The sequence below is a fragment of the Rosa rugosa genome, chromosome 5 (assembly GCF_958449725.1).
Source record: "Rosa rugosa chromosome 5, drRosRugo1.1, whole genome shotgun sequence".
In the NCBI taxonomy this organism is placed as follows: Eukaryota; Viridiplantae; Streptophyta; class Magnoliopsida; order Rosales; family Rosaceae; genus Rosa; species Rosa rugosa.
This window is the reverse complement of record NC_084824.1, coordinates 25,491,539-25,517,628: the sequence shown is the minus strand read 5'-3', so window position 1 is coordinate 25,517,628 and position 26,090 is coordinate 25,491,539. Positions and strand designations below refer to the sequence as shown.

Genomic DNA, 26,090 nt, shown 5'->3' with positions numbered 1-26,090 from the left:
AAAGAAAAAGAAAAAAAGGAAAAAAAGAAATTAAAAAAAAAAAAAAAAGAGAAAAAGAAATTAAAAAGAAAAAATAAAAATAAAAGGAGAAAAAGAAATTAAAAAGGAAAAATAAATAACAGAGGGGTATATTTGACATTTCACCTAAGGCAAACTCCTAATTTGACGCGGGAGGGACCAATCAGACGAAAATTTTGACGTTAGGGACTTTTCAGATTAATTGAGAATGTCAGGGACTGAAACGAAAAAAGGGTCATAATACAGGGATTAAACATAATTTAATCCATATGTAAATTATCATAACGCATCATTAACTTATTATAAATCAATACAATATCAACATGACAAGGTCAATTTTTGTTTCTAGATGTTGATATAGTCGATCTTATGCCATGAATCCATGATGTTACCTTGACTAGTTGCCTTGGCTATAACGCAAGGCAAGTAGCATTTGGTCAAATAGTAAACACATGTGCGATGGATGCATGCAAGTTCCATTCCCGCTTTCATTAAATCAAAGAGAGAAGAAAAACAAAACTGATTTAAGCGAAGATAAGGAAAGTACAGATCAAGAAAGGACGCAGTGATCGATCGGTAGCAATAAAGAAATGAGAAAGAAAAGAACAAACCGCATGGAAGGAGAAGATGGCGCCGGTGCGTGACTGCTTCCTCCTATATTGCAACTGACCGGAAATTCTGATCGCCGTTTTTGGATTGTAGCCATCGACACAACGCAAATTTGGCCGCACCGGCATCTTTAACCTTGCTTCACTCTACACGAAGAAGCAGTGTGTAACCTTTAAACTTCTCTCACGAATTCTGGACCTTCTAATGCTATGTTTGAAATCGTGAGAATAATTCCTTTCTCTTCTCGATCGCGCAAGAATATAAATAGGATTTAAGGCTGACTTTAGATAATAATTTATAGAATAAAACCCAGTTACGTAATTTTAATTTGATTATGTAACCCACGTCTAGATTGAGGAGTCATGCCCTTCTCTTTGATTTTTGGAGTTGAACCCACATCGATCGATCCACGTCTAACACTAATATAGTAGGTTCAAAATGTGTTTGAAAATTTAAAGTTTATAAAGCACAAGAGAGGAACACGTATTAAAGTATAGTATACTGTGAAAGTAAGAACAGCTGGCACTGTCTCAAATTGTAACAATCTTGGGTTAATTACCTACAGCATTCATTTGCCGTCTTAAACAGTGTTTCATTCAATCAATTTTTTTCTCTTGACACATTGAATTTGTACTTGTTACCCTCCTCCTCTGTAAATCCAATACTAGGATCCTTCCCTTCTCTACTCACCTTCCTAACATTTTCAATCCTCTCGAGAATTCTTTTGAAAATGCATCCGGGGTCTCTAATGTTGACATGGGATCTGAATACACCAGGTTTGGTATAAGCCGTATAACCTCCTCTCTCATCACTAGTTCCTTAGCCTTTGAGATTCCGGGCAAGGTTTTCTCAATGCTGACTTCATTCAAATCTATTGCATCTGTTTGACGCGGAAACCAGTTGACCTGCAAACTGTCTTTTTTGCTGCTGTGATTGCGCGGGCGTGCCAGCACCGTGGGGTGCAGTCGTCGGGGAGTCCCTTGACCTGACTTCTTCTTCAAGCGTTGTGGACGAGGAGAGCACCAACCTCGCCACAAGGTTCTTTTCTATGCCTTCCGAGAAAGGACTTCTTGCCTTACGGATAAGGACTTTGAGTGTGATCTCTTTGCGTCACCGAATCGATACTTAGTATTGTAGACTAAGCAGAGCAATCACTAGGAAGTTTGGAGAAAGCACGGGTTGCGCTAAAGCGTGACTTTAGCTTCGTTGGGTTGCGAGGGTGTTACCCTTGCTTCGCTGGTAGTAACGGTGGCGGTTGCGCTAGCAGTCGGCTCTTGGGAAGACTAGGACTGAAAGTACGGTCGCCGGGTTGAGATGCTGACAGTCGGCTCTTGGAGAGACTAGGACTGGCGCGCGGTCACCGAGTTTCAACGAGGTTGAAGGTTTGCTCCGAGGAGGCTTTGTAATCGCTGGGATTGATTGATTTGAGAGAGGTCCTTTATTCGTCCTTGAAACCTGGTATATATACCTAGGGTTTCGACTGCTCCTTGTCATAGAAGGAATATTGATTGAAGTTTCCTATTCAATCCCCGCTACCCGACTCCACTAAGGTTTCGTTTTCCTCATGGATCACGGAATGGGTGAAGCTGTAACCCAAACCAGAGTAGGCTTATTTTTTGGGCCGCAGGTATCGGCCCGCTGTGCTAAATCCACTAAAGGATCTTGCCAAAATTACTTTTGGGCTCAAACATTGCCCCCCAGGCCCCGATATCAGGCCCACGAAAATGTAACTGATTGAAGGGGACTAAAATGACACGTCTGATGATCGAAACGATGTAATTAATGAAGGTTGCGTCTATTCGCTTGGTAAAACGTCCTTTCGTCGCATCGTTTCCCTCACAAAATCTTTTATTTAAATACCGCAGCCACTCCAGACCTGTCACATCAAAAACCCTTCCAGTCTCCTAAAGCCAGAAAACCTCTCGCTCCATACCCACTTTACAGAAACCCAGAAATGGCTCCCCCAAAGAAGGTAATCATCGATCAGGAAGAAGAGCTTACTGATAACATCACTCGTACTTGGGGAACCAACATTGGTGCCCGTTGCCGCATCCATACTTCCGTCCAGAGATTCCATTCCTGATGACGCTCTCATCCTTTATAGCCTGCCCATCCGTCGACCCATTCAGGTCATCCAGAGGACCCCTGCTGTGAGCCCCGGAAAAATTCAAAGGTTTAGTGAGATCGTTTAAGGAATTAAATTTTCGATCTCGGTGGTTATTTAAATACTCGGGAATATTCATCTGCATTTTTCACAAGGTGGAATATGTTATTTTTTGACTCGATAATAAAATACACGACACGACGAGTTCGTGGGAATTTTCGGAGAATTTTTCGGATACCCGAGCTAATTTTTACGAATTTTGGAAGTTTTGGGATTATAAACAATTATTTAAGGAAAATGGAAATTATCTGGTTCAATCTGATCCATTCATTTACCCACCGCTTAATCTGGACCATCCAAGATTTTTTAAGGGGACTATATATAGACCTTCCATCAGACCAACGCATCAGATGGTTCCAGAAGCATCAAGCTCCCTCTGACCCGCGACGCGACCCGACGACCCGAGAAAAAGACCCGGTAGGAACTCCTCCGTCCGACCATATCTCGCGGCGGACCACCGGCGTTCGCTTCGTCTCGACGACGCCGACGTGCCTCTGGCCACGGATCATCCATGCACGGGCTGTGGAGAGGATTCGAAGCTTGAAAGGTTTGAACTTTCCGGCGATGCTTCTGCAATTTCCGGCGACCTTCGGGGCTGTGTGAGGTAGGAAAACTAACCCTCTCCTTACGCTCTACGTGCTGGTATAAGTGGTTCTCGAATTCGATTAAGTTTTGATGAATTTGTGTTTTGGGTGATTTCGGGTATCGACGGACCGCCGTCCATGGCGGCGATTCCAGGCTTCTAATTTCGTTTCTGGCGTCTTGGAAAACCAGTTGAGGTGCGGGGAAGCTTGGTTCCTTGAATTGGCGTTCGGGGATGCTTTGGTCCTTGCTGCACTTCGGACTAGGATGCGCTCTGCCCTCTGTTCGAAATTCACCAAGCACAGTGGCTGCAAGTTTGCTTGCTCACGATATCTGTTAGCTCAGATTAAGCTACTCTGATTGTCAAAGGTAAAATTCAAGTTCTTGGGGTGAAACTGAGCTTTTGGTGATTTATTGCCGAATGGTTGGATGGGAGTTGAATTGGATGTTTGATTTAGAATTGGTTTATACTTATGTGTTGGCTGGGAATGGAATGATGTTGTGATTGTGATTTTGGACCAAGTACATGCTGTGATGTTTGCTGGGATTGAACTATAGATTTAATCCTTGCTTGTGTTAGTTTTGAATGGTGAAGTTGTTCTTGTTACTACTTAATTGTGGAAAGAAATTGGGTCGGGAAGACACCACATGTAACAATAAAAAGAGATGGGTATTATTAACGAAATGCTCAACCCGGGATTTGAAGAAAATGGTATAAGTACTGTTTCCGGTAAGAATCCGGAGTTAATGGGTGCCCTTAGCAGTTTTGGGCACACTTAATGAAAAATGGAAGGAAGTCAAAATGGTTAATTTTGTGATTGGTCAATTTGGTCAAACTTTGGTCAACCCTGGTCAAACAAAGAAAGTGGGTTGGACGATTAGATAATCGTCGATATATTAATTAAGTGTTTAACGGACCATTAACGATTATTATGTCGGAATCTAGGACTCCAGTTACCCGAGGAACGGAAGGTTCGTGAATTTCGGACGACTTCGGAATCCAGGTAGGGGATTCGGGGCCTTTCTCGGTTAGTAGTTTTCCCGTTTTATATAAAGTGAAGCATGATGCATGTTAAATTATATGGTATGGTTATGTTTAAATGCAATGCATACTAATCATTCCGTGAGAGATATCGTTGATGGCTTGAGAGCGAAGGGTGGCTCTGACTTCCTTGGGTTCGATCCCCAAAACCTCCGGAGGGTTAGCTACACCGGTCGGACGGTGCGCGATCGTAATGACGACCCGATTCCGTGTGTGTAGCTAGGTAGCGGACGCTCTCGCTACGCTTACCTGGTTATGAATTGATTTGAGGTAAGGTCGTGTAGTTGGTCTATGGGACCGGCCATCAGGTATTGTTTTGGGCCCGTATTTACTTGAAGTTCATGCATCGTATTTTATATCGGAAAATCATTTAAGTCATCGTTCTTAAAGAAAATGCATTTACATATGTTTTTATACTGGCGCCACAAAAGTTTATTTAAAGGTTTTCAAATCTAGCCGGGGTGAAGCCCCTGTTGAGCAGCGAGGACGAAAGCTCACCCCTACAACAGTGTGGATGCAGGTACTGTGCACTGGTGACGGGATTGACGGACGGAGCGGGTGTGCGGAGTCAACTTCGGTAAACGGTTGTAATGGGAACAGGTTTCGAAGTTTAATTCCATTTCTTGATTGTTTAGTGTTATCTCAGAAGTAGTTGATTGATCATTTATTATAAATTCGATTCTCGGATATGTCGATTATTTCTTGACTCCTTGTTGACTCAAGCTCTAGACGAACAAATATTTGAAATAAAAGTTTTCAAGTTTTCACCTCAATATTATTTTAGACGTTTTCGCTGTGCGGTTTACAAAAAAATTATTTATTTATTAAAATGCCTTGCGGGGTTCTGGAATGTAAATCGAACCTTCGGTTTATGTTTCGGGGTCTCGCGGCACTGTGACGTGCTCAAGCTGGTGAGGTGCAGTTTGGGGCGTTACAGAAAGTGGTATCAGAGCAGTGCTTCCAAAGTTTTCGATTTTTGTTGATTTAAACCCTGATACCACAAATGTCTTAGTCGGCTCGAACATTTAAATTTCAGTTCAAGTTGTTTAGTTTGAAAGGTGGTGTTATAAAGTGTTGTTCAATGGTTTTGACCAATTTTCGAAATGAAGGGTGACAAGATTTACCAACTAAACCCAGTTTGAAAATTTTGCTTCGGAAAAGTGTTTCGAAAAGGTGTTTCGAGGTTGTTTCGAAAAGTGTTTCGGAAAATGATTTGGCAAAGAAATTATTTTGTGTTGTGACTTTAAAGTCAGTTGTGATTTAAAATCATTGGTGTGATCTTAGTCGAGCCGACACAAAAATGCATTTTTGTCGAAAAAGACAAATTTTCAGCATAGTTTTGAGCATTGGAATTGCTCGGTAAAAGAAAATTTCGTGGAGTTGAAAAACGGTTTCGAGGTTCGTCTAAAGTTTTGGTCCTTGAGTTTTCTGGTGATTCGAAAACTGTTCAGCAATCAATGATTTATTTGATAAGTCTCGGAATTGCTATTGGTTTGTTATACCCCTCGAAATTCGAATCCACTTTGTTGACATGTTTTTCCTTTCGATAGATTTCCAGTTTTAGATAATTCTTGGAAATCGTAATTCTTTCTTCGGAAATTGAACCGTTCCCGAATTAACTATGATGGGCTTGTGCTCCTGACCTGTTATGATCGAATGATAAATTTGTTGTTGGATTCATTTCTCCAATGAGCATTTCCATATGTCAAGTATCCAGTAAATCCTGTTTTTGGAATATTGTTGGTTGGACTCGATGCTTGCACTTTATCTCGAATTTCTTATCGAGTCTGTCGTATTTGATTACTTGTTTTGGACTCGGTTGTTGTGGTTTCTTTCATATATTTTATCGAGTCCAGTTGTTGCTTATTTGCGTATCAGTTTCTTGAGTTAAGCGAACTCTATGCCACCCAAATGCTCCTCCACAGTGCACAGACCACGGCAAAAGTGTGGCCCAGTATGAGGAAAAAGGGTAAAGAAAAAGGTACATGAACGACAAACTTCAACTCCTTGGAAGGTTGATATTGATTTGTGAATGTTTGTTGGTAAATTGTGAAATCATTTTGGTTGTCCGAGTAGTAGTGTTAATTTCGGAAGTGAAATCACTATATTGTGGGACCACTTCGAGGTCCAAATTTCGTATAGGTTAATACGTGATGTTGAACTGATATTCGTCATTTCAGACGAGAGGTGTTGTCCAAGTAAGAAATCCCAGTGAAGTGTGAATTATCACTCTGGTAAAATTGTGTTGAGCTTGACTCGTTGACACTTCCCACGATTGAGACGTGCGGGTCGTGGAAACATGAATTTTAGCTCTTCCATTCCCAGAGCTGCGAAAGGCCGTCATCGCTAGAACGTAACGACTCAAAGATAAAGCGGGGAAAGTTCATTGTGTTGAGTATACTCGCCGACTTGAAGCTAACTATGTGAATCCTAGGATTGTGAAATCCGAATTCACTGAGGCAGGCGTGAAATGCTACGGGAACGACTTCCTTCTTGGAATCTCAGCATAAGCGGGCGAGTGGGTCATCGACATTGTCGCTTTGGGGGTAGCCGAAGAAGTTAGGAATTTGTAGGCCTAATTGTGGTTTTTCTAGACTATTCTTGACAGCGTTTGGGCCTCTTCGTGACGCTTGAACAAGTTAAGGCGTGTTGAGCATGGGTCGGAAGCATAACTCGATAAATGTAAGAGAATCTTCACTCTGCGAGCTCTAAGGCGGCCTTGCGGATTATGCATTTTCGACTCACTTTTATGTAGAGTGGAAACTTCGTGTCACTTGTGCGGGTAGCCTATTCAAGCTTCTGGATGCCGAACTCGCTTACGTACAGATAAACAATGCTACTTTGTCTCGTAAACTGAGACGGTTCGACATACATTAGGCATCGACTATTTTAGTAGGTGTTAGCGTGTTTCGATTCCTGCATAAGCGAGTTCGTGGAAATTTTACTGATCGTCAAAGTCGTCAACGACATATTCGAAGGTGAAGCATCTCTCAAGGGAGTGCCGACAAATCTTCGCAATTCTAGCCTCATCAACTAATTCGTGATTTCGGAAGGAATCCTACGAGGACTGCAAAGCAATCTTCCTTGCTAATAGTTTGTGTTAATTTTTATTTGCTTATACTTGAATAAAGTTGGTTTTTGTCTTCCTTATCCAAATACCAATTTTTCGGACCATCTTGGAAATGATTTCGAGCAAAGAGACTTCAAAGATTTGTTTTCAACTATTAACGAATTCTTTTCAACAAACTTCACCTAAAGGTGGGAAATCTTGAATTCCTAAAGTTGGCTACAAAGTTGAGTTTACTGATTTGAAGGTTTGCTGTTTCTACAAGTGCAGCCATTTTGGAAGCAGTTTTATTTGACCTTCAAAGCTCTGAAAATTTTAAAATTTTAACACAATCGTGTTTCGTATCTTGGTAAAGGATCTGGAAAATTTCCTTTCATTTCGATGGAAAATTAAGCCGTGGTGATTTTTCCAAATTCGTTGCTTGGCTTGAGAAAGAGAAAAACCGAAAATTGTTTTGTGAGTTACTGGACAAAATATCACCTCATTTCTCTTCTCTATTTGTAAAGATTTCTGATTTGGTGTTAAAAATCATTTGGGATTTGTCATCAGTTCATCTCCCTTTCCCTTTGAAATTGATGGTATCAAGTTTGACTTTATTTCTCAACTGCCCTGCTGTAAAATTTAGTTCAACATAAACTATGGCAGGGAGAATGTTCTCTACACCATGATCTTTATGGCAACCAAAAAGTCGAGAAAGGGAGACGCGGCCGATTGGGCTACTTGGCTTGGCAAGGTGTTGAATGGATGCAACTCGAAAGTGAGTAGTGATGTTAAGCGTGTCATGAATAAAAGCGTTGTTCATGGTTGTTTAACCATTTATTCGTCAAATTAGGGTGAAGCTTTAGGATCACTATTACAAGCACAAGCTTGCGAACTTCGACTTGTAGAGAAGTGACTTCAAGCAGTGATCCTCGAATTTCGTTGAGTCTCATCGGAAACGCTAGTTGAGATTCATTGTTAAGGTTATTCAACGATACCAAGTGAAGCGTTTACATGGACTACGGGCACGTGTGTTGCGGTAAGGGCAACATCAATTGCGACTACCAATTGTGGGCGTATCGTCAACATGGTTGGAAGGACTAGCTTGTCTTTGAGTTCGTGGATAAACACGTTAGTCTAAATTGCAGTTACAAGCGTATACGTAACGAACTCGAGTCGTAATGCGAGCTAACTAGGAAAGTTTCGTCACGTGAAATATCGTCGAACAAGTCTCGAGAAGCGATTGTTAAGCTTCGTCGCTCCTTCCTTGAAAAGTGTGGCTAGGAAGGTCGAATGTTCAGCCAGCTTCTTGTGTACTAGTCCTTTGGGGGAACAGAAATATCTTCCATATCTTCCACGATTCTTTGCGAATCGTTTGTTGGTGACGATTGAAGTACTCACGTAGAACAGTGTGTTTCTTCAGTCTAATTTGAAATGGCCCTGTGGTAAATGTTGGTTGGAATGACTACTTCGACGTTGAGTTCGTGGGTTAAATAGTTTAGCCTAACCGGGCTGGTACAAGTAAGTGTGTGTCGAACACAAGTTGTCCTACGATCTGTAGAATAGATCGACATCATGTTCGAATTTCTTGGAGCATGTCACATGGTTGTGAAATTTCGTAATGTCTTTCTTGGAAGACGTAACGAAAGCGAAAAATTTGACCAATTCTCTGAGAGATTATCCTGTTAAGGAAACTAACATACCCTTCACAAAGACTTGTAGGTCACGTATCATTGACGAATGAAAATTCTCATGTATGATGAGCGCGGTTAGTTGCTGATGTTCTTTACAATTTATGAGTTGGTAACTATGGCGACTTGGTTGACTTCTTTGTCAAGATGGCGATGTGGAGATGTTTACTTAGGATTTACAAGGAGAGTTTGATCTCTTCAGATTATATAGTGTACTTAAAGTTTAAACTCCTGAAAATGTCTTCACTTTCATGAAGGGGAGTTTGGTGTAGACGTGAGTCGTCTACGGGCATTGCCACTAATGACAGTACTATAAAATGGCTATTTTTGAGCCTCACTGTTGAGTGAGAAAGTAAATTCTCGGAGCAAAGTGTGTCCTATTGGAAGTATATGAGGAACACTTGTGGAACAAAAAGGTTAGCTCCAGAATTGAGATGTATGACGTAAAGAAACTATATGGGTACTGGAGTCCAACATAAAGAAAGAAGTGCATGTTGTCGACCGTTTGACCAATCATGAAATTTCGAGGACGAAATTTATTTAAGGGGGGTGGAACTGTGAGCCCCGGAAAAATTCAAAGGTTTAGTGAGATCGTTTAAGGAATTAAATTTTCGATCTCGGTGGTTATTTAAATACTCGGGAATATTCATCTGCATTTTTCACAAGGTGGAATATGTTATTTTTTGACTCGATAATAAAATACACGACACGACGAGTTCGTGGGAATTTTCGGAGAATTTTTCGGATACCCGAGCTAATTTTTACGAATTTTGGAAGTTTTGGGATTATAAACAATTATTTAAGGAAAATGGAAATTATCTGGTTCAATCTGATCCATTCATTTACCCACCGCTTAATCTGGACCATCCAAGATTTTTTAAGGGGACTATATATAGACCTTCCATCAGACCAACGCATCAGATGGTTCCAGAAGCATCAAGCTCCCTCTGACCCGCGACGCGACCCGACGACCCGAGAAAAAGACCCGGTAGGAACTCCTCCGTCCGACCATATCTCGCGGCGGACCACCGGCGTTCGCTTCGTCTCGACGACGCCGACGTGCCTCTGGCCACGGATCATCCATGCACGGGCTGTGGAGAGGATTCGAAGCTTGAAAGGTTTGAACTTTCCGGCGATGCTTCTGCAATTTCCGGCGACCTTCGGGGCTGTGTGAGGTAGGAAAACTAACCCTCTCCTTACGCTCTACGTGCTGGTATAAGTGGTTCTCGAATTCGATTAAGTTTTGATGAATTTGTGTTTTGGGTGATTTCGGGTATCGACGGACCGCCGTCCATGGCGGCGATTCCAGGCTTCTAATTTCGTTTCTGGCGTCTTGGAAAACCAGTTGAGGTGCGGGGAAGCTTGGTTCCTTGAATTGGCGTTCGGGGATGCTTTGGTCCTTGCTGCACTTCGGACTAGGATGCGCTCTGCCCTCTGTTCGAAATTCACCAAGCACAGTGGCTGCAAGTTTGCTTGCTCACGATATCTGTTAGCTCAGATTAAGCTACTCTGATTGTCAAAGGTAAAATTCAAGTTCTTGGGGTGAAACTGAGCTTTTGGTGATTTATTGCCGAATGGTTGGATGGGAGTTGAATTGGATGTTTGATTTAGAATTGGTTTATACTTATGTGTTGGCTGGGAATGGAATGATGTTGTGATTGTGATTTTGGACCAAGTACATGCTGTGATGTTTGCTGGGATTGAACTATAGATTTAATCCTTGCTTGTGTTAGTTTTGAATGGTGAAGTTGTTCTTGTTACTACTTAATTGTGGAAAGAAATTGGGTCGGGAAGACACCACATGTAACAATAAAAAGAGATGGGTATTATTAACGAAATGCTCAACCCGGGATTTGAAGAAAATGGTATAAGTACTGTTTCCGGTAAGAATCCGGAGTTAATGGGTGCCCTTAGCAGTTTTGGGCACACTTAATGAAAAATGGAAGGAAGTCAAAATGGTTAATTTTGTGATTGGTCAATTTGGTCAAACTTTGGTCAACCCTGGTCAAACAAAGAAAGTGGGTTGGACGATTAGATAATCGTCGATATATTAATTAAGTGTTTAACGGACCATTAACGATTATTATGTCGGAATCTAGGACTCCAGTTACCCGAGGAACGGAAGGTTCGTGAATTTCGGACGACTTCGGAATCCAGGTAGGGGATTCGGGGCCTTTCTCGGTTAGTAGTTTTCCCGTTTTATATAAAGTGAAGCATGATGCATGTTAAATTATATGGTATGGTTATGTTTAAATGCAATGCATACTAATCATTCCGTGAGAGATATCGTTGATGGCTTGAGAGCGAAGGGTGGCTCTGACTTCCTTGGGTTCGATCCCCAAAACCTCCGGAGGGTTAGCTACACCGGTCGGACGGTGCGCGATCGTAATGACGACCCGATTCCGTGTGTGTAGCTAGGTAGCGGACGCTCTCGCTACGCTTACCTGGTTATGAATTGATTTGAGGTAAGGTCGTGTAGTTGGTCTATGGGACCGGCCATCAGGTATTGTTTTGGGCCCGTATTTACTTGAAGTTCATGCATCGTATTTTATATCGGAAAATCATTTAAGTCATCGTTCTTAAAGAAAATGCATTTACATATGTTTTTATACTGGCGCCACAAAAGTTTATTTAAAGGTTTTCAAATCTAGCCGGGGTGAAGCCCCTGTTGAGCAGCGAGGACGAAAGCTCACCCCTACAACAGTGTGGATGCAGGTACTGTGCACTGGTGACGGGATTGACGGACGGAGCGGGTGTGCGGAGTCAACTTCGGTAAACGGTTGTAATGGGAACAGGTTTCGAAGTTTAATTCCATTTCTTGATTGTTTAGTGTTATCTCAGAAGTAGTTGATTGATCATTTATTATAAATTCGATTCTCGGATATGTCGATTATTTCTTGACTCCTTGTTGACTCAAGCTCTAGACGAACAAATATTTGAAATAAAAGTTTTCAAGTTTTCACCTCAATATTATTTTAGACGTTTTCGCTGTGCGGTTTACAAAAAAATTATTTATTTATTAAAATGCCTTGCGGGGTTCTGGAATGTAAATCGAACCTTCGGTTTATGTTTCGGGGTCTCGCGGCACTGTGACGTGCTCAAGCTGGTGAGGTGCAGTTTGGGGCGTTACACCTGCAGATTTCATTAGTTGGGGTGCGCAGAATCATCGGGCAAAAATAGGGCATTGGCCATCCAAAATTAGCGCAGATGAGATTTCCTGGTATCGTGAAGTAAGAGCACCAGATTTGGCTCGCTGGAACGTGGCAGGTATTACCCACATTATCGATTTATGCTTTCGCCTTCCTCGCGGTGGGAATCGCTCACCACTCGCTGTCTTCCTTTGCTTTTGGCATACTGCTACCAATACTTTTGATTTTCGATTTGGCCAAATGAGTATAACATTGTTGGATATCCTCACCATTACTGGATTGCCCATCGATGGCGAGCCCTACCTACATGGCCAATTCGACTCTGACACCTTCACATCAACCATGGACCAAACTGGTCGCGGTGCTCATAGCGGCTCCTATCCGCGATGGCTGGCTTATTATCGTAAAGAGCGCAATGCGACTGGTGGTATTGCTTTTCTGGAGTATTGGCTCTGCAAGTTCATATTTTGTACTTCTTCCTGTAAGCCCACTGGCGCATGGACTCTTCTGGCAACGACCCTCTACAACGGCCGCCGAGTGGGGTTAGGACAATCAGTGTTGGGCGCCCTCTACCGTACTCTGTACCAGACCACAATGCATCCTTTTGAGACTAGCATTTTTGGCCCCTTTTGGATCCTTGATTTCTGGATTCAAACTTACTTTCCATTCTTCCGCTGCGAAGACATTTCACTGCTACCACCGGCTGATGCCCTTCTTGGTTAGTGGTTTTGTCACGATGCGAGGTACATATCTCCACCCTCTTCTGAGTGTTTCTCATATTTGTACCTCCTGCACGAGATGCCCTACTGCGATCTAATACTTAATAGGAGATTCCCCGCTCCTCTTGAAAATGGGTTCCTTCCTGGGGCTCCTGATTATAGTGATCGCGCGCGCGATCTCTTATTTAGACATTAGGCTCGCTGCTGACGAACTCAGTTATGAGCTTTACGCTCCCAACCATTTTGCTCGCCAATTTGGTCTTATCCAACTGGTTCCATTTCCCCTCTATGATGCCTGGAATTACAATACCTCTTGGCGCAGAATTGGCTCCTTAAATGGATCTCCGCCTGAACAAATCATGCTTGTACTGGTCGATCTCCCTGACTGGGTTGATAACCTCGTCCCCGTGGATGGGACCGTTGAAGATTATGATCAATGGTGGAAGGAAGTCTCTGTTAACTGCTGGAGGCAAAGGGATGACGAACTCTTTGCGGCCATCTTCGAAGAATTGAGATATCCCTACGACGCTGATACTGAAGAACTTGCTCGCTTACATGAAGTTGAAACAAGACCTCCACCACCCGAACCGGCTCCGCGACCCGAGCGAGCCCCGCTCTTGGTTCAGGCTGGAATTGTAATTCGCGAGCATCCTCCAGAGGTAATTGCCTTAGCTGTTCGTTGTTTCCTTGAGCATTTTTTACCTCCAAACTCTTCCCCCTAACTCGAAGTTTATAGCAGGGATGCGCACCGCCTTCAAGCAATCGCGTCGTGGGTGTTTCTCCGGCCACTGGTCCGGCCGCTAAACAGAAAGCAAAACTGACCAAGCCTGAAGTAGAGGACTCTTCCTCTGATGATGATGACCCTCAAACTGTAAGGATTCCCTTCTTAGCATGTATATTTTAGCAGTCTTCTCAAATTCTGATTTGACTTTGTTTAAATCCCGACAGATTGCTGCTGCTCTAGCACGCAAACGCAGTCACGCTGAATTCTGGACCGATCCATGGGCAGAAGATGAACCAATCGCTGATCGACTGGTAATACTCCTCTAAAGTGAGCATTGATACTTTGTTTTGCTATGTATGGTTTTATAACGTTTCTCCGCTGCAGGTTGGTCGTAGGGTTTCGAGGCAAGTTGGGGAAGGCTCCTCCGTTGTCGGCAAGGGTGTGTCTGGCACACAAGCCCAAGAAACTAATGGTGACTCTCCCTCTGCGATCAATGCTGCAAACAACATGCAGTTGGTTGTAGTCCCGGCCCAAGTCATAGATGACAGCTCGCCTGAGGTTGAAGAAGGGATGCCGCTCCTTCATACTTCCCGCGAGCAACCAATTCTCCTTCTGGAATCGATAGTGCCAGATTCGGGTCCAACCTCTGGTGATACTGCCCCAGCACCAACAACAAATTTCCGCGAGCTACCAGTTGAAGAGGTACCTCTCTTAACTAAAATGTTTTATCTTTACCCTTGACTTGGTCATTCTGAAGATGTTCCTTTCTAGGGTCCAAATGTGGAAGCGGTAGCCGGAGAAATAGCAGACGAGGATCCTGCTGAACCTGTTCCCAATGTGGTTGGTCAGGAACCCGCTCCCCATGCCCCCCAAGTCATTGAAATCGAGGAAATAGGAGAACTTCCTGAACCAGTGCCGGAAGCAATACCTGTCGCGGAGCCTCTTGAGGCCCCTGTCGCTGAGCAACCTACTCCGTCCACTTTAGAACGGTTAGCTCGCGTGCTCGAAGTGACCCCACATGGGGTCGTAGATGACGCCAGAGAAGGCCTTCGTCGCCTCTTGGGTCCTGATATTCTAATTCCTGGCGTGCCCGCGAGAGTTTTAGAGTATCTGAGGGTGCTTCTCCACGAGGGTGCTGTCACTGAAGACCAATTTCAAGAGGTTGACCAGCTGTTGCAGAATCTCCCGCAAGGGCTCAATGAGAGGGCGGTCGCGAACGCTCAAGCCAGGCAGACCGAAACACACTACCAGACCCTTACTCATCAAACAGACACTGCGCGTGATTTCTTGGGTGACCAGGCTGATCTCATCAGGGATCTGACGCTCGAGAGGAACCATCTGAGGTCCCAGATTCAGGCTCTTCAGGCCCGGTTGACTGATGTCACCGCTAGGCTCGCCCATGTAGAGCCTCAATTAGAACAACCCCTTGCTGCCTTCGAGATGCTGTCCCAAGAACTGGCCCAAGCTCGTGTAGTAGCCCAACAAGCCGCACAAGCTGCTGCGGACGCTAGCTTTCGACTGGACGAGCTTTTTCTCCGCTTGACCCACGCAGGCCGGAGACTTTTGGGCCTCTGATATTCCAGTACCAGGCCCATATTTGTATGAACAATATTATTATTAATAATTTAAATATTTAGCCCACATTTCTTGGCCCAAATATATGTTCCAATTTTCAGGCAGTTTAGCATTTAATTTGCCTTTATTGCTGTTGAAACTGTTTGAAAAGATAATCTCGAAACAAAGCGGTTACCTCCTTGAAAATTGCCCCGCTTCCCACGCGTTTTCAATTATCTTCATTTCCGAGATCCTTGCATTCAATTCCATCGATACTCTTATTGATGGCGTTGAAAATACTTCAACTGCCCATCGCACAGTTGAGGCCACTGAAGTTGGTCCTATAAATACCTGTACTTTGGAGAATAAAAACTCAAGCAAATATGGCTTCCCCAGTAATAGTTTCACAAACCCTACTTCTCTTCCTTCCTGTCAGTTCATAAGCAGCGATGTCATTATCCTCTTCCTCATCTTCATCCTGAACCACCTCTTCAGTGTGATGATGGTAGTAAGGGTCATAAGTAGCCGGCTGGTAGCTCAGGGCCGTTACGGTGCGATGTTTTCCTGGCACATATGTTCCTTTGGACGCATTCTTTCTTGCGTCAGTTTCTCTGAGAAGATGTTCAAAGTTGCCCACTTCTGTGATAAGCTCTCCCATTGACTGAATCATGCTGCCATGTTGCTTCTTCCGCTAGCGTGGCTCTAAGCCCTTAATCGCCAATTTGATCAACTCTTTCTCAGGCAGGATCACGTTCAATTTGGCCTTCTGAATCTGGAAGCGTTGAAGGTATGCAACAGCGGACTCAGTAGGCTGCTGGGCCATCTGAGTGAGAGAAGCCAAATCAACCTCAGGCTCAATGGCTCCAAAAGTTTCTCGAAAGAGCTTTTCCATTGCGGGCCAATCTGCCACTGTTCCTGGTCGGAGTTTGGAAAACCATCTAAAAGCAGCTCCCGAAAGAGAAGTGCCAAAGATCCTACACTTGAGGATGTCATCATTCTGGTACTGGCCGCATTGCACCCTGAACCTGGCCAGGTGAGTTACTGCATTCTCAGTGTCTTCCCCTGAAAAAGTGGAAAATATGATATTTTTATAACCCCTGGGGAAGGGCGCGAGCATTATATGCGGTGGGAAAGGCCCCTCATAAACCCCGTCTATTTGGGCCCTGGGATTAGCCAGCCTGATCATCTCCTCTACCTCTTCTCGTCTCACATATTCTGGGCCCGGAGGAGGAGGAGGAGGTATCGCCACCGTATGGCGAGCAGCCTGCAAGGGTATTGCTTGGTTTACAGTTGCTGCCCCTTCTCGTACCTGTACACCGCGAGTTGTAGCTGGCTGTTGAAGAGTCGCTGCTGGCATAGGCATTTCTTTTGCCAAAGTTGTTATTTTGACCGGGTTACCAGCCTGGTCAATCCCGTAGTAGCTTCCTGGCAGCTCTTGATATACGTTTTCTGCCCCATCGCTGTCGTATTGAACGAACACGGTGGAATCGGACGAAGTCTCACCACCTTTCGATGCCTGCTGCTTCTGTCTGGTGGTCTGTCCGCTTGACGAAGTGGCCTTTTCTTTGCTGCTGCCGATAACCAATGCTTGTTCTTTATTTTTCAGTGGCGTAGCAGCAACGGTTGCGGAAGGCGTAGCGGTATTGCTGCTAACCTTCTCTCGCTGATTTGGCGGCACGTACTTGCCCGAACCAGACGGTTGGCCAAGGGAGCCGAGGGAGCCAAGGATAGCGTTAGGATCTCCTAACGTTTTATTCAACACTTCTCTAGCTTGGTTCAACTCAGCTCTTTGCATGGCCACCTTGGTCGCGAGATTAGCTCCATCCTTGCGAAGGCCTGCCATATCTGACGCCATCTGCTTGGTCTGGTTCGCAATAGCCCCTATGATTTCTTTCTGCCGTTGATTCTGCTCATCTGCGATACCTGTAGCATGAGCCCTTAATGCTCTCTCTGTTTGTGCAATTTGTTGCTTAGGGGGGTGTATTCAATTAGGAATGTATGGGATTGTTTTGTATTTTAAGAATTATTTAGAATCTCGTGGTATTCAATTAAGATTTTAAAAAGTCTTTTAAAATCTTGTGGTATTCAATCCAGATTTTAAAAAGTCTTTTAAAATCTGATGGTATTCAAAAATCCAACGATTTTCAAGGATTTTATTAAATGCTTGATTGTGTAGGATTCTAAGGTGCTTGGTATAAATATCAAACACTATCAGAAATCCAGTCTCCAGAGGTGAGATTTTGGTATTTTTTCTCTCTCTCATTCTTGAAACGGTAGAAGACGAACTGACCTGACCTCGACCTTTGACGTCAAACTGACCTAAACCTTCCTCGGAGATTACGAGCCTCACCGATTTCTACAAAGAGGTTGGTTCTTCAAGCTTCAAATTTGTTGTTTCAATTTACTTGTAATTCATAAAATGAATTGAACTGAAATCTGGATTCGAGGAGATAGAGAGCCCAAACTTTTGGGAATTCAATTTGATATGGCTGAATTTGCACTCAGTAGTTTCTATGCACCTTATTGAGAGGAACCAAATTTACCAGCTTCCTGAAGAACCCTGAAACACCACATCACCAGTTGCCGACTCGAGCCACCTTCCCAGAGGCCACCATATCTACTTCTCTGTCTCTAACGAATTTTTTGTGCAAACACTCGAGGTATGCATCCTTTTTCAGATTACCCTTTTGGATTTTGTATGGCTTGGAGTTTCATTTGATGTTTATTACTGTTTGATTTCATTTGTTTGGCCTCAACAAGAGTTATAGTTTGTGTAGTTCACTGAGACCATAAGATAGGCAAAGATCCTTAAAAGATTGAAAAGATTTAAATTTTTTTGTTAAAGTGTCACAAAAAACCATGGCCAATGTCAGACCTTGTCCCAAATTATACTGATTAGTTTGTATCCTGGACATGAACAATTCTGTGCAATAAAATTGCAACTCTTGATCCTTAAGCAAGGAGCATCACAGACCAATCCATGCGCTGCTTAGGTACCATTCTATACTCGAGTGAAGTGAATTTATAAACCTATTATTGGCTATCAAAGGTCAATTGGATTCTTTGATCTAAACATTTCTCAGAGTTATCACTGCCTCCATATCAAATAACTGCAACTGTTTTATGGAAATGTAAGATTCCTTAGATTCCCAGGGACTCTATATTATTTCACACATGATATGGTTGACTAATGACACATAGTTTACCTCAACATTCATAGCTGACCACTTGAATTTTGTATCTAATTGTTGCTGTTTAATTGTTTATGGTTGGAATTTTTGAAAGCATGGTTGGAAAGTTCGTATACCCCCTAAATTTTTACATCCAAACACCCAGATTAATTCATCTTTCAGATTGTTTCTCCCATATAGCCAGATAACTGCAAATAACAGTTTCCGACAAATTTGGTTATGTGGGTCAACCATGGTTCAAAACTGTGGCAAGTCATTCATTAATCTAATGTTTCTTCTTCTATTCGACGAGAGTTGTCTGAGTCGGAATATGCTTGTGCAGGAAAAGGGAATCCAAACTTTTCAGGTCACTTCCTAATGGCAAGGAGCATGTCTTTTTCTTTGATCCAGGTAGTAAGCTTTTCTAATTCCAATTATTGTATGATGTTGTTGAAACCTATATAATATAGCCATAATTTAAATTGATACTCTTTATTTGAGGGGTGTTAGAATTTTGTATGTGTGCAGGCATTGTATATAAATAATGCCAACATGATCTGATGTAGAGGTGGCAAACGGGCCGGCCCGGCCCGGCCTGGTCCATTTTAAGCGGGCCTAGTCGTGCTTCGTGTCGTGCTTAGGACGGTTCATTTATTATCGTGTCGGACTCGTGCCGGCCCATTTACTTAAACATTAAGCCCGGTCCGGCCCATGGCCCAAGCTCATATCGTGCCGGGCCGTGCTCGTGCCTACCTACTATAAGACACGATTTTAAAATCTTAATTTAAATAAATAAAAAATAATTTTATTTAACTATTTAGAAAATTCAAATAAATTAAGTTCTACAATATTTTTCTCAATCTTAGCTTTTTAAGATTAGTTTTCTAATAATTTTTTATATTTCACTACAAGAAAGAAAAAATAACTCAAAATATATTGCTTTTAGTATATTATTGTGAGATTAATCTTTATTAATATAATGAAGATTTAGTATCATATTATTCTTTCCTTCATTCTATAGTTGTATTATTATGAGATTAGTCTTTATTCATAAACATATATTTAATATTTAGAAAAAATACTTTATGTCAAAACAAGGATATAATATTTTTTTTTTCACTATTTTGACAACATAAAAGAAATAGCATTGGTGGAATTGTGATGAGGATTTTAAATAAGGAGGTCTAATATTCAAATCTCATCATTGTGGTTTTTTAATATTTTTAAAAACAAAATGAAATTTTGTGTTTGAAACGGGCCGGCCCAAATATGTCGTGCTCGGGCCGTGCCGGGCCCATTACGGGCTCGGGCCGGGCCGGGCCGGGCCAATGGGCTAATATTCCTAGGCCCAACCCGGCCCGTTATTCTAACGTGCTCGGGTCGTGCCGGGCCACTAACGGGCTTGGGCCGTGCCGGGTCGCTTTTAAGCGTGCCGGGCCTGTGCCGTGCTCGTGCTTAGCAGCCCATTTGCCACCTCTAATCTGATGTGATTAGTTGAGAAGTTAAACACATTGCTGGATTGCATATCTGATTCTCAAGATGAATTGTCGTTCAGTAGATTAATTTGGAATGTAAACTCATTAGCTTGAAGGTGTATTGTAGGAAGAACAAGCTAACTTCCAACTTTTCCATAGTTGAATGAAGTAGATGGATATAAGGAGTTGCATAAAAGTTGTGGGCATTGAAAATGATAAGTCTTTCCTTCATGAAATTAGTCCTCCTTTCCTTTTACTTGCACAAGAGTTGGAAGTCAGCATCCATTTGTTCCTTCATTCTAATGAGTTTAATATCCAATCCAACTTTGTGCATCATTGGAGCCACCATAAAGATTTATAAATAATGGACTTTGTTAATGTTTCCCTCATCACCCAACCATACTATTATTAAGGGAAGTCCTTGTCTATTTTCATATAGGGAAGAGTACAACATCTTTGTTGTTGAAGATACTTTAATGTGCAGGCAATGGTTTGGAGGTTGCAGGTCAGTAAGCTCCATGGCAACACAGAGGGTTGCTTGAAATGGTAAAGGAGATTTAAATGAAGCAAACAATCAGTACACTTTCGTAGACAATAAGTTGCAACCTTCATATATGCAGTTGTAGTGATTCAGGTGTCATTGTATCTATGATGTTAAATATGTACACCTGTGTATGCTTTGCTAATAAGTTGATAGCCATCATAGACAAAATTTGTAGCATGTGTCTCTCAATTTGTTGTGACGACAAATTATATATGAACTCATGGCTAGAGAAGAGAACATTGTGTTTCCCTACTTTGTATAAAACTTCATTGGTTGAATGCATTGCCTTATGCAATATGTTTGCTTTCTAGCTTGATCGGCTTAATTTTGATCATCACAGGTAAACCGAGCTAACTATATTGGCGATAAATATAGTAACTTGACTGCCCAACTGGTTCTCAACTCTAGAGAATATGAGGTTTTTTTTTTTTTTTTTTTTTTTTTTTTTTTTTCAAATAATGCTTGGAATTTGGCACTTGTTACAAGTAGAGAGCTCTGGTATATAAGCAGTTGAGGACGAGCCTAATATTTTTACTTACCAAAAAACACTTTTCTCTTCAGTTTTCACGTTCTCATGTAAGTAAGCGAGTCACAAGTAAGCCATTTGCAGAAAGCTTTTGATTCTATAATACTGATACAAAAATGAGTCAGGAACAGCCAAGAAGGCCTTTGGCGGACAAGAGCCAGTCAAATACGGCGACTTTATTTTGGTTTTTATTATATAATTGTTGTTAGGACAATCCATGGACTTATTAAAATCCAAACAAATCTTGCTAATACAATACATTAAAATCTATTCAAATCCATATAGAATTATAACAATCCATAGATTCTACAAAATCTACAAGAATCCACGGATTATAATAAGTCAGGCAAAATCATTTAAAATCTGGATTGAATACACCCCCCTTAGGGGGGTGTATTGTATTTGGATTTGTGCAGACTTTTTTTAAATGACAGACTTTTTGAAAAGTCCACAGATTCTTTAAAAAGTTGATAGACTGTTATGGATTTCTTAAAACCATTGATTTTAGCAACAGACTTTTATTGATTCATGAAAATCTATATACTTTATTATGAATGACTTCTACAGATTTCCTAAGATGTACAAAATATTAAAAAAAAAAAAAACAAACAAACAAAAACAAAAAACAAAAAAAATTAAAACAAATGCAGCTCAAACACAAAACAAAATAATAACTTGTTGTCTCTTCAATGCTCCAGTATTCTAATAGAAATTGACTCAAATAAATGATTGTTAGTCTGTCTAGCGAGTTTGTTCTTATTCCTAATCTCCCAACAACATAAATATACAATATAGATCACTTGATGTTTATGGTTAATTATTCTCATCAATTTTGTTTTCGCCGATTAACATATATTATAGCAATATTGGTCAATGTCTTGATCTATAATCAATTAATTGAAATTCAATTGTTCAACCTGTTTTTGAACCATAATATAAATTCAAATTAATGAGAATAATTAATTAATAAGATAAAATTTAGTATGGTTCAAGGTCTTAGGGTTAGACCACAATATTTGAGTTTTAGGGTTTCATAAATCATTTTTATTGCTATTAGGGTTCAAAGTACCACAATTGAAAAAAAAAAAAAATTCACATTCAACAACTACAATGAACATGTTGGGTATCAAAAAAGGTTGATATCATAAAAGGGGAAATTCTACAATATGTTAACGTATGACATGCATACAATTGCCTTAAAGTGGTAAAATGAGTCCTCACAATAGTAATATTAGTCCTCAAAGTAGTAACATGAGTCCTTAAAGTGGTAAATTTTTTTAGTTACCACATGAGTTCTGAAGTGATAAAATGAGTCATTAAAGTAGTAAAATGAGTCCTCAAAGTAATAAAAAAAGTTGATATATGAGAAACATTAACATACCATAGCCTTACCCTCATAAAGGATTAGAGAAAAGACAAAAAATTAAGAAAGAGAGATGATGAAGGACAAACTTCTTCGTGCGTGGAAAGAAGAACTTTGATAGACATTTTTTTTTTTTTTGAAGAGGAAACTTTGATAGACTTTTTGAAATCTTTGGTCTGGAGGCTGGAAAATTATTGGAGTTTGGTATGTATAGTTAACACTACAAAGTCCATGATTATCCATGATTTTCTAATTCCATAAGTATGAATGATATTTTGAATACCTCTGTACTTTTATTCATTTTTAAAAGTCCTAATTGAATACCTCTAGATTTTGGTGGAATTCATGAAGTCTTTAAAAATCCTAATTGAATACCTCAAGACTTTCATGGACTGTTAAAAGTCTATATTGAATACACCCAGACTTTTAAATTCCATAGATTTCTTTAAAAGTTCCACTAATTCCATATACAATACACCCCCCTTAGTTTCCTTAGCCTGTCGGGAAATACGCTGGTTTATTTCGCGTATAATCCGGTCTGTCTTCGCGGTTTTCCTTTCAAAATCAGCGGCTATCTTCTTGCGATGATTTTCAATATTCTCCAGGATGATCGCGAAACTGACCTCGGAGGTCGCTCCCTCTGGAATAGGCTTCGCAACGAAAGCCTCTCTTTCTTCACTTCCCACTGTATTGGAGACAGCGGTAGTGACAGGCTCACTGGCCTGATTAATAGTGACACCCATGCCCTCAGTAACGGTCGGGTGATTCTCTCCCTGTTCAGCTGACATATCCGATGAGTGGAGATGACGAGAAAATCTTTGAGTCACTTGTTCTTCAGAAAGACCACGACAGTCCGCGCGAGAATGCGGTCTATAACTGGAGGTCTTGTGCTTAGGGTAGTTAGCGTAAACCTTCTGGTAAGGATTTTCGCTTGACTTCCCAATGGCTACGTTCACGAAGAGACACTATGTGCGTGGGTCCCACTGGGCGTGCCAAAATATTTGACGCGGAAACCAGTTGACCTGCAAACTGTCTCTTTTGCTGCTGTGATTGTGCGGGCGTGCCAGCACCGTGGGGTGCAGTCGTCGGGGGAGTCCCTTGACCTGACTTCTTCTTCAAGCGTTGTGGACGAGGAGAGCACCAACCTCGCCACAAGGTTCTTTTCTATGCCTTCCGAGAAAGGACTTCTTGCCTTACGGATAAAGACTTTGAGTGTGATCTCTTCGCCTCACCGAATCGATACTTAGTATTGTAGACTAAGCAGAGCAATTACTGGGAAGTTTGGAGAAAGCACGGGTTGCGCTAAAGCGTGACTTTAGCTTCGCTGGGTTGCGAGGGCGTTACCCTTGCTTCGCTGGTAGTAACGGTGGTGGTTGCGCTAGCAGTCGGCTCCTGGGAAGACTAGAACTGAAAGTACGGTCGCCGGGTTGAGATGCTGACAGTCGGCTCTTGGAGAGACTAGGACTGGCGCGCGGTCACCGGGTTTCAATGAGGTTGAAGGTTTGCTCCGGGGAGGCTTTGTAATCGCTGGGATTGATTGATTTGAGAGAGGTCCTTTATTCGTCCTTGAAACTTGGTATATATACCTACCTAAGGTTTCGACTGCTCCTTGTCATAGAAGGAATATTGATTGAAGTTTCCTATTCAATCCCCGCTACCCGACTCCACTAAGATTTCGTTTTCCTCATGGATCACGGAATGGGTGAAGCTGTAACCCAAACCCGAGTAGGCTTATTTTTTGGGCCGCAGGTATCGGCCCGCTGTGCTAAATCCACTAAAGGATATTGCCAAAATTACTTTTGGGCTCAAACAGCATCCTTAACGGAATCAACACCGAATACTTGGTGTGATTCTTTGGTAGATGCCATAAGTATTGGGTATAAGCGCTACCTGGATGAAAGAAAACGGGGATACAACCAGCTAGGAAAGAGTCAAAAGCGGATTTCCTAGTGTATGAATCCCCTGTAGGCTGCAAGCAATCGACTGATCTTTGAAACACCCTCATAATTGTAACAGGTTGAGCACAATTGTTCCGGCCTGAATTGCAATCTAGTAACTTGCAAGTACTTGAAGTTTGGCACTGTTCAATAAGTTTACCCCGAATTGAAGTTTCTAGCTCAGGCCTCGGTCCCCCAACAAAAGCAAACAAGTAAGGCCTTTCTTGTTTTCTCATTTTGTTCTGCCATTGTAACACCTCACTATCCTTTGCAGGGTGAAAGCCTGTAGGGTATGGTATAGCAATATCATTTGTCCATGAGCTTCCTTCAATTGACAACATAGTCATATTCATGGACTCCGGCAAGAAGCGGAATTTACTACCCCAATCAGTATTGTGGTCTGTTTTCCTTCTGAAATCCCATGAAATCCTCCCAACAACAAAGAAATGGTCTCTGCCCCACATTTGCTTCCATTCGGGTCTTCTCGAGACCCACTTAACAAAGTCTAAACCGAAAGAGTCTCTTGCAGTGAGGTTCGGATCCCACAAATGGAGACTGTCCTCGAGGCCAGCATAAATCGGTATATATATAAATGGCCGAAGCCAGAGTGGAGTTGTTTGTCAAGCACTCATACTGCTTCATCTTGTTGTGGAATATGACATCTAATGAGAACTGGTTTGTGGAGTACCAACTTTCGTTGGCTAAAACCCCTTCAGAGTTGTTTATTTCTGGACCAAAACCGAAATTCTCCAAGTATGGACACATGTTGTGCTTGTCACTCCCTTGAGTTGTAAGATTGTCGAGGAAGTCCTTGCTGAATTTGTCAGGAAGATCATCGTGGATATATATGTAACTACCAAAGCATGAATGTGTGGTAGATTGCTTAGCAACAGAAATGGTCTTGTTTTTGGGAATACCAATTGGTTGAATTTGTGTATTCACAAAGAGAATGGCTTCATTGTTGACACCCGGAAAACTAGTTGAATAATCACAACGAAGCAACAGAAAACACAATATAGAGGAGATGAGAATACCAAACCAGAATTCTTGAGAGCACTTTCCGGCGACTGGTTTCCCCATTTTAGCAGATCTTTGAGTTTACCGTAGAGTATTTCGACTGAATAACTGGAGTGTAAAACCAGAAATAGATGATTAAAACCTTGTCCGTAAAGGAGAAGAATATCTCTGGTGATTAGTATTGACTTTCCTTCTATTTTTATGAGTAGCAACCTATAAAGTTATAAACCAAGTAACAAATTAATCTCTGTTACTGATTCACTCCATTTTTCTACCTTAGCTTTCTATTTTCTCGCTAAATGCTTTTGGAGTTTTGGATCCTCTAATTAATCACTCCCAGATATATTTTTTTTTTCCTTGGCGTTTATCTTTTCTCTTATTTTCCCGGAGGCTCTTTTTCCATTTTCTTTCTCACACAGTTAAAGTTGGGACTGTAAACTGGAGAAAGTTACATTGTCAACATAGATGTAAATTTTAGGATCAATTTCCCCTTAAGTCCTGGAAGCTAAACACTGGACCTTAGGTTAATCAATTCTATGTACGGTTCACAAAGTAAAATTACACTAAACCATTACTATTGAAGTCCGAAAAGACATTTAGTGAACCAATAAATATCTAATACAACACTTCTGACAGTGGAACCTTAGGAGAAAAAAAAAAAAAAAAAACTAGGTACTATGAATGAATTGGACTTCTATTGCATCTTCATCAATCAATGCTGACGCCACAGGGAACAGAAATATTCTTCTTTTAAAACGCT

At 41.7% G+C, this 26,090-nt stretch overlaps 3 long non-coding RNA genes and 1 pseudogene across 6 annotated transcripts; 3 read left to right on the top strand and 1 right to left on the bottom strand.

Annotated features, from left to right (window-relative positions):
- Positions 1–1,227: 1,227 nt before the first annotated feature.
- Positions 1,228–25,393, bottom strand: LOC133711433 (probable xyloglucan galactosyltransferase GT14; annotated as a pseudogene).
- Positions 3,153–5,188, top strand: LOC133707851 (uncharacterized). 2 transcript variants are annotated; one of them, XR_009845333.1, is made up of 4 exons: positions 3,153–3,395; positions 3,530–3,742; positions 4,320–4,377; positions 4,925–5,188. It is a non-coding gene; the product is annotated as an uncharacterized LOC133707851 (long non-coding RNA). The 2 variants fall into 2 exon arrangements; XR_009845332.1 differs by lacking the exon at positions 4,320–4,377.
- LOC133707852 (uncharacterized) lies at positions 10,085–12,120 on the top strand. Of its 2 annotated transcripts, XR_009845335.1 has the most exons (4): positions 10,085–10,327; positions 10,462–10,674; positions 11,252–11,309; positions 11,857–12,120. It is a non-coding gene; the product is annotated as an uncharacterized LOC133707852 (long non-coding RNA). The 2 variants fall into 2 exon arrangements; XR_009845334.1 differs by lacking the exon at positions 11,252–11,309.
- On the top strand, positions 17,450–20,791 carry LOC133707850 (uncharacterized). Of its 2 annotated transcripts, none has more exons than XR_009845331.1 (3): positions 17,450–17,958; positions 18,812–18,882; positions 20,071–20,791. It is a non-coding gene; the product is annotated as an uncharacterized LOC133707850 (long non-coding RNA). The 2 variants fall into 2 exon arrangements; XR_009845330.1 differs by having other exon boundaries at positions 17,481–17,958; positions 20,428–20,791.
- Positions 25,394–26,090: the final 697 nt, after the last annotated feature.